This window comes from Cyrtonyx montezumae, unplaced genomic scaffold, assembly GCF_038088225.1.
Source record: "Cyrtonyx montezumae isolate F1298 unplaced genomic scaffold, pur_monq_1.0 scaffold_31, whole genome shotgun sequence".
In the NCBI taxonomy this organism is placed as follows: Eukaryota; Metazoa; Chordata; class Aves; order Galliformes; family Odontophoridae; genus Cyrtonyx; species Cyrtonyx montezumae.
This window is the reverse complement of record NW_027072036.1, coordinates 1,716,518-1,725,798: the sequence shown is the minus strand read 5'-3', so window position 1 is coordinate 1,725,798 and position 9,281 is coordinate 1,716,518.

Sequence of the window (9,281 nt, the reverse complement as noted above, 5' to 3'; positions counted from 1 at the left end):
GATGGAACTGGATGGTCTTTAAGGTCCTCTCCAACCTCAGGCATTTGATGGTTCTATGACTCAGGCCCAACTGCAACACTAGGTTGCTCAGAGTCTTGTTCAGGCAAGGTCTGCAAATCTCTGAGGACAGATGGCCTCTCTGGGCCCCATCCCATCATCTGGACCACTGAAACATGCTCTTGCTCTAAGCCTTGTCAGGGGCTGTCTGGTGAGCCAGTTCTTCACGGATGATTTGTGTGAAGCATGGCATTCCAGCCACACTTTCAGAACCTCCCCAGTTTCTCTCAGTTTTCAGCTTTCCGAGGAAACATAAATATGGTAAAATTTTCCCCATGAGTGATGAAGGAAAGCAACCACCTATCTCCTCTGCTGCTCTCCTCTTGTTGTTCCTAGAAAGTCAGGAACAGTGTGAAATTCAGATGGGAGATGAAACAATGGGAATATCTTCACAAAACTCTTTTTACTTTGGCATTTTTATTTCAAGCGAAACAAAAGGACATTTTGCAATGGAAAATGACATTGGCTGCCATTGCTCTAAACAATACGAAAAGGATGTTTTATCTGGTTCTGGTGGGAGGTAAATCATGTGAGGTTACACCGAGACAAATGTGACAGTGGACAGCTTCTGGGCTGTGTTTGGCCCTGGTGTACAGAGTAACTGCAAACCAAGTGACGTAGCTGGGCGATAACTCTTCTCAAATAAAAGATCCCTCCAGCTCGTTTTGAGGAAGTCACTGTTTTCCTTTATGGTACTGAAAATAGTCGGTTCTTGCAGAAATTACCACGTCTCAGGTCCAGACCCACGCGTGTGCAGCAGCTGTGTCCGTGATGACAAATCTCATGAGGAAGTTTGCAAACAGACAATCCCTCAGACTGTCTGCTTGGAAACCGTGGGTGTCTTGTGTCCTCTGGGGACATCGTTGCATTTCCCATATAGCCTCAAGTGTCAGAGACTGACAGAGTCACTCTGTTGTGACTACGTTGCACAGATCCCATACAGAGTCAATATTCAGTGGTCAGAAAGGAGTTGTCAGGATGGAGAACGCACTGACCAACGTCCTTTACCATTGTGGAGCCCTCCAGTGCCATAGAATCACAGAACCAGAAGGCTGAAGAAGACCTCAAGGACCACGCAGCCCAACCCCACTATATACCCCATGATCCCTCAGTGCCACATCCCCACAGCTCTGGAACACCTCCAGGGATGGTGACCCCCCACTCCCTGGGCACTGTGTGCCACTGCATCACTGCTCTTTTGGAGAAGATTTTTTTCCGAGGATCTCCATAAGGGGAATGTGACACACCAAGTGCTGTGCTGCTCTGGTTGTTGTCTGTTCTTGTAGATGGGGCACAAGACCACATCTGGTGTCTTTGGGAGCAACAGGAAGATCTGAAGCACTTGTCATGCTCTGCAAATGGCTGCTGCATGCACTGCGATGGTTTCATAGCACATGAGGGATAGTTCCATTTCTCCATACATCCATTTCTCATTGGGTTTACCTGTTCTGTCCCATCCTGAGGCATAGCTGGCCCTATCCTTGTCCCGGCACAAAGTGAGTCACCATCACACCAAAACAAATGCAGACTTCTCTTGGCATACCTTACGGCCTCTTACAGAAGGTTATTCTCAGGGCAATCACACCCTGTGTGTCCCAGACATCTCCCAGCTCTGTTTGCCTGGTTTTCCAGTGCTGAGCAGTGACACAGTGCCTGGCAAGAGGTTTGAGAAGACCTTTTCCTGAAGGTCCTTTCTCTCAGGGAAAGCAGAACACTGAGTACAGTTCTGTGAATGCCTGAGATTGTGCAGCTCCCCAACTTGGAAAACCCAAACCACAGACACAAGAAATGGAAGTTCACTAAAGGCAAAACTAAGGTGGTTTTTTTTTTGTGTGTGTGTGTGTGATTTTAGGAAGGATTTATGTTTCCCAGGATCAGAAATAAGCCTTTCTGTGGTTGTGAGGTGTCCAGACACTTTCACACCATCTCACTGCCCTGTGGCATGTTTGCAAGACCAGGAAGGATAACAAAATCAGGAAAGCTGTTTGGTTTCCAGTTGTAGTGTCCCCAAACCTGTCTGTTGCCAACCTTTGCTTAGTTAAAATCTGAAACAGCACAAGGAGCTGTGAGGCTGCCCAGCATCAAGGCTCCATTTGTCAGGCGAAGATGTTCCCCTGTTGTGGCAATCCAGTACTTGCCGCTTTTTTAGGAGTCTGTTCTGATGCCAACTCTATCAGATATTTGGGAGCTGAAATTTATGACCTCTTGCTCTATGTGTCTGCTATGCTATCTTTTGAGATGTTTGCTTAGGTCAATGCTGCTTCTGTGTCTGTGTCAGAGGGTGTTTTGCCTGCTGATGGCTCAGATCGTCGCTTCTCTAGTGCTGGGGGCCTATGCCAGTGCAGACTTCTGCCTTTTCCAGGAGCTGACTGCTAAACACTGTATGTCCATGAGCTATTGGCAGCCTCTGTGTTCCTTTCTTTGCTGCATGGAGTTGTGAAGTTTCACCGGGATTTGGCTTGTGTGTCCTTGGAGGATCTCTTCCACCAAAGCTGCAGCATCCACGTGAAGTGAAATCTTTTGCTCTAGAAGATTTCCTTTCCTTTTGCTGTGCTAAGGAAACATGATTCCTCATTACTTCAGGATGCAAGAAGAGGGTTCCCACTCTGGTAACCATCAGTTATGAAAATGTTGAGTACAACTCCTGCAGAAGCCCACGGGACCTTCCCATTGGCACTACCTATGTGCATATGTGCTGCCTTCTGAAAGTCGTGAGATAATACGGGTCAATATCCTCCTGTTTGTGAGCTCTGCTTCTATAGAGGTGTCCTTTGTTCTCTGTCCTTGTCTGACGGTGAATGGCGTGTCTGCCATTCAGCCCTCGGCGGCGGTTATGCGTTCTGCTGTAGACCCTTGGATTGCACTTCATTTGTGAATGCATTAACAAAACTCTTTGACAATAATAAGCCTTAAGTAATGAGTGGCAACTGGTGAATGGAGCCTCCATCTGTTCTCACCCACAATGTGCAAAGTCTACCAAAGTCAATGGACTTCTCTCTGCTGAATTCAATGGGCCTTTTGCCAAAATGTGTGTGAATAAAAAGATTCTTGTGCATCTATTTATGAATGGTGAGGGTGGGGGATATGTGCAAATCCAGCACCCACTAAGTGCCCATGAAACTGATCCTAGTGCGCTTTTTGCAGACTCCCACCAAATGCCTGTCTGAAAGTTTCATGCCTTCTAGCTGCAGAAAGATGAACATTTGCTGTGGATCTGGGGTCACTGCTGTTGCCTCATCTGTGTGCTTGAAGCCGAACATTCACATCAGCACTGGGAAGAGGACTGAGACTCGTGAGGATTTGGGGAAAGCTTGCCTGGCTCATTTGATGCCATCATATTCAACAGCCTCTTGGTGGGCAAAGCCATGGGGAAAAATGCTGCAAGAGTATCCTGGAGTGCACCCATCTGCATGCCACTGCCCTGCGGGGAGCCAGGGGTGGCTGGTGTAGGGTCAGTGCTTCCCCTAAGAGAAAGCCAAGAGATGAGCACAGCTCTTGGTGGAGCAAAGGAGCAGGTGCCCCAGGACAGCACCTGCGCTGTGTCAGAGGAGGGTCACGTCAGAGGGCAGAATGGAATTGCAAAGGACAGAGCTGCCCTTGTGCAGAAATGGATTTTGACAATGTCAGCGCTGTACCTGTGACAAATCTAATTTGCTTTGGGATTTCTTTACCACACACAATTGCAGCTGTCACAGTGTTTATCCAGTAAGAAAAAAATCCAGAGGTGTTAAGGCTCCTACAAAGGAAAGTGAGGCTTGAGGAAAGATCGTGTGTGTGATGTACATTGCTCTCAATTCATTAATTTCTCTTAAGAGGCCATTGCAATGACACATATGGAGTCAGCAGCTAATGAACCCAATTAGGAATGACTGAATATCCTGCTGGAGGAATGTGTGTTCTCCATTATCCCTCTACATACCCCTTTGGACACAATGAGTTGTTGTAGTCAATTGAAGAGGGAAAGCAAGGAGTTAATCTGGATTTGCTCTGATATAACCGCTCAAGGCAGTTCTCAGCTGAACTGAACTCAGCTCAACTACTTCAACTCAGCTATTTCAACTCAAGTTCATTCTCAAACTGAGTTCTGACAGCTCAGGGTATAACAGAAGCAGTATCAGTCCAGCACTTCCCCACAGCCCATTATTCCTGTTTTAGGAACTGGAGTCTAGTGGGAGAAAGCAAAGTACTGGAAGGCAGAGCAGGAGGAAGGCTGGTGGTGCTGGAGCAAAGGGACAGAGGTCCCCGTGGCAGTCACAGCCTCTTCTCCAATGGAACTGGGACACAGGAACAAGGGTCCTTGTTATCACATCACACTGCCTGAAGGTGCCTGACCCCCGGCCCCCTCCCTGAGGCTATCAGTGCAGAACAGCTTGCGTTTACTGGCGGACCTGATCCCTTCTGCCTCCCATGAGTGTTTGTCCCCGGGGCTGAATGACAAAGATAAAATTCTCCTTTACATCTGCGGGAAGATCTTTACGATTGTCTCAGCTTTGCTTTCCACACTGGGGTGCTGCAAAGGACTGGACCCAAAGGCAGCTCAACGTCTGCACTTCGTCAAGTTTCCTTACAGTTATAAAATACAACTGAAAGCAACAGAAATGGAGATGGATGGGAAGAGATCTTGAATTCCACTTTGCAATTTCGGGTTGATTTTGTCTTCCTAAGCAAGCACCAGTGAAGCACAGCCACTAATCTAAACCCTTCTCCCTGCAGCTCTTTGGAGGGACACAGATGTGGTTGGTATGGAGTGCTGATTTGTTATTTATCTGCTTGTGTGTGGAAACGTGGAGCATCACTTTGGAGCCTTTTAAGATCCAGGGCAGGGAGCAGTTGTGTTGGCACAATGGGAGAAGGCCGGAGCCCAGCAGCTCCTGTGTGCCCTGCTGGAGATGGCAGTGGTGCGTGGTGGCCATGCCTGGCAGCACCTTGCTGCAGTAGCACTGCTCTTTTATGTTTCCCTGGCCCTTGGTAGCAGTTGTCTCATCGAAGCCAAACATCTTAATGACTTGAGCTATTTGTGGATTTCCTCTCTATTATCCTGGCTAAGCTATTTGCTGGGCTCACAAGCTGGCAGGCGTGCCGGGTCATCTGAATAATGCTTGGTAAACTTTTGCACATCATTAGGTCTAAGTAGGACCACTGTAATTCGATGGAGAGGAGTTAAAAGGCAATCTGCCTTTCATGAGAAATACAGGTATCCTGGAGATGGGCTCTCATCTCCAGCAGAGGATCCACAAAGCAGTGAAGCAGGCTGCCTACCATCGGGAGAAATCTTTGCTCCCAGGGGACATCTTGCTGTTCTCTTCCTTGCGGGTGCTCTCATGTGCCTCCATAACACCCACACCCCTCCCCACGGTGTCATTCGAGCTGGCATTCTGCAAACTGTCACCGAGAGGTCGGCTGCTCTGCGTTTCACCCTTGGAAGCAGAGCCTTGCCGTTGATACTGGAGTCGCTGTTTTGTGGTGGGGGGGCTTGGGGTCAGCTCGGTGGCAGATGGCATCTCTTTGCTGCTGCCCCTTCTCCCTTTCAAGCAGGTGGCTGCTTCCCTGTGCTCAGCACCAGCGTGGTGGAAATGGTGCTGAGCACCGACTTGCAAAGGACGGGTGGTGCAATTTGAGGATCTGCTGGCTACGTTTGCATGAAGGCAGATTTCTTCCTTATGCTATGGGCTTTTTTTGTTGTTGTTGTTGTTATTATCAAGCACCCCATACTGCAGAAAGCAGCAGCAGGCTCTGCTATTCCTGCCTGCTGCAGCAGGCTGACGTGAATTAAAAGCAGAATACACGATGAGCTGCTGTTAGTAATCAACAGTGCAGATACCAGTCCCATTAGACAGGTTGGATTTACTGTGTCACTTTGTGCCAATGGTTTGGTGGGAGCATTTCGTGCAGTCACACAGACCTGAAAAGACTGTGCAGGTGGATGTTTTTTGCACTGGCAGATCTCAGGAGTGTTGTTATCAGCGTGAAACAAAACAACTGCAAAAGTATGAGCAAGGTGGAGAACTGCAGGAGCAGAAGTCAGAATGTGGTTTATTAATGAACTGGCATGAGACTGATGGCTCAGTTGTCACCAGAGTGTCTTACTGAAGCTTGGCTTTTGGTCCAAGCTTTCACAGGGAAACTTGACAGTTGACATGCTCCTGTTCTAAACGTGAGTTCTGCATAGTTTCCTCTGTCCTTGTGGCAGACGGGGATGTGCTGGACAGCAGGTGCTCTCTGCCTCCAGTTCTGGCAGCGTGGCTGGATCCTGATAGCATCAGTAAGTGCTGCAGATGCCCAGAAGGCAGCAGCGTCCATCTGGCTGCGTTGATATGTAATTTGGACTTCTGGGCTACTCACAAAATCTGCACTTTAAATGCTCATTCTGAGGTGCTGCTCTGAAAGTGTCAGACCAGCCTTGGCTGTCTGAGCGATCCCATGCACAGCTTCCAACTCTCCTGTTTATTGCTTTTATCCAGTATTTAGACTTCAGCTCCCTCCCAAGGCACCCCCAGGTATCTGACATCCCGTACCGGAGCTTACAGGGGGTGCATCCTGCCAGGCCAGGACCTCAAATGGCCACAGCCTTGTCCAACATTCCTCAGCCTTGCTTTGGAGCACACAAGGCAAACCTGAAGGATAGCTCTGAGCCCTCTGGGAGAGGTAAGGGACCACCAGGACATCACTGGTCAGTTCACCATGCTGGGGAGTTACCCACCTGTGGGCTGTACCTTCTGGAGAAAGACTTGTTGCAATCATGCTAGTCGGTCACCCTTTCCCAGAGGCAAAACAAAAGCAAGAGTCCAGGCCATGCTTCCTAAGACAGCTCACTTAATTCACATTTCTAAGCTTTTCTTGCCAATCAGGATGGGACTAAGCCAGCTCATTAGTAAATGAAATGAGATTATCTGGCTCCAAGAGCCTGTGTGATCTTACACGTCCCTTCCAACCCAAACCATTCTGTGATTCTATGATTTTCTGAAGTTTATGAAAGCTGGAAGCCAAAGAAGGCATGTGGCTGAACTCCATACGAACGGGTTACACTGAAAGGGAAAACAAGGAGAAAAAAAGGAGAAATGGATTATTTTTCCTCCTAGTTGCAAGATGGAAAGAGCCTGATCTTTTCACAGCTCAGAGCTGGGCTCTGGCACTGGAGCTTCTCTGTTTGGCCTCACTTTCCACCTTGTCCCCTGCATCTGTTCAGGAAACATTTGCTTGCCCATTGGCTATCTTACAGAGGAGGTGAGATGCATCCCACTTCGACTTTGGGCTCCAACTCATTTATTCCAAACATACCCTCTTCACTTTTGGGAGTGCTGCTCCTGCCACCTGGGTCAAGCACATCTTCCACCAGTGAGCTGCAGCAGAAGGGTGGATCCAGGACATGTGGAGACACTGAGAAGAGCTTTTGCTTTGATATTCCCCTCCATTTGCTAGCCTTCATCCTGCCCCTGCTTATGCAGCCATTGCATTTAGGTACGCTCCTCTTGCTCTCCCTATTCTGAGAGCTGAGCGTTGTTTTTTGATTCCTAGGTGGAATTGTTTTCCCCTGAAAAATGTGTTATCCTTCACCTTCCAGCGGTTTTCTCCACCCAAAGTGGAACAAAAGGTCTTCCTAAAATATTAGGGGTATGCTGGCATGTGAAAGCACGTCTACGTGTGCTCATGAATGAGTTCATGTAGGTGGAGCCTTTGGAAAACCATTGACATGCACATTACAAAACCAATGTTTTTACAACGGCAGACAGAGTTCATACAGCTGACAAGCTATTGCACGTGCAGAAATCTGCACAGAGATGAGGACAACAAACAGGAAGGGAAAGAAAATAATGAAAACATAGCAAAAAATGCTTCAGTTTTACACAATGGAAAATCTTTTTACTACCGAAGCAGACTAACTCTGGAAAAATGGTCTAGGGAAAACCTTGTGTCTCCAGCATGAGGGGATTTTAAAATCAGGTCAGACTCATTCCTGCTGTAAAAGACAGAAGGACTATCATGCTGGAGGGGAATAGATGGCATCTTGCTGTGTTTTCCAGCCCTGTATTTTATTGTTTGTTTGCCTTTTTATGGCACACCACCCTGCTTAATGCCTTCACCTCCTTCAGGATGGGTGTATTCCCTGCTGTTCTGGACGTTGCCTGTGGCTGCTTCGCTTTGCCATGGATGGGATGGAGCCTGGTGGGTCCCCACTCTGAACCAGCTCCCACTGCCTCAGCCCTGCTGGGCCCAGAACAGTTCCTGGTGGGGAAGGGCAGTGGGGGATAGGCTGATACGACTCGTATTTAGGTAAAAGGGGAAGTGCCTGGTGTTTGGCACTGGGTGTCTGCAAGAAACACCACATCTTCTTTGTTTATGCAGGATTAGGGACAAAATAAGGCCGAGGGAAGGTGCTGAGCATCAGCATTTATCTCACTGGTCTGTTCTGGCTGTATCAGGAGCAGCACACACTCCTTCCCATCTCCTCTATTTGTGGCAGGAGCTTCAGTTTAGCCCACCTTCACCTCTTTGTCTCTTTGCATTCCTTAATGAGACTTCTCAGTCTAAAATTTCCCTTTAAACACCCACCACGTTCCCATCTCACCTGCCTTCTGTGGAGTTATTGCTGTCCTTTTGTGCTGATGAGCATCCCCACTGAAGTATGCTCAGCTGGAATGTAGAAATGCTCTGCATGAACAAGGCTAGGGGAGTTTCTCTTGGGAACAGGTCTTGCACTCTTCCATTTCTCATTTAGGGATTTGATTTAGTAGTTGGGTAGGGATAATGATAGGAGGATGGTTGGACTAGATGATCTTGTAGGTCCTTTCCAACCTTATGAACCTATGAACCTATCTTTTGCTGCCACCAAAGTGAGACCTGGACAAACTGGAGGGCCAGGTGATCACCAAGTGCACGAAGTTTAAACGAGGGCAGGTGATGCATCCTGCACCTGGATGAATGGGGAAACCACGTGTAGAGTGTGGGGTGAGCTGGACAGCAGCAGACAGGGCTCTGGGGGCTCTGAGACACCTATGGAAGGAGCCAACAGGTTAAGCTCAGCTGATCCGCAGAGTTAGAGGAGCAAAGACATCCTGCTTGCCTGCATTACGCTGCCGCCGGTGTCCCAGTTCTGTAAACATCCTCTCCCCCAGGCCTAAATTGGTCTGTCACATGTCACCATGCCTCTCACAGCCCTGCAGAAAAACACCGTGCTGCAGATCACGGTAAGCAGCTCCGGTCACACTGCGGGGGGTGGGGGGGCC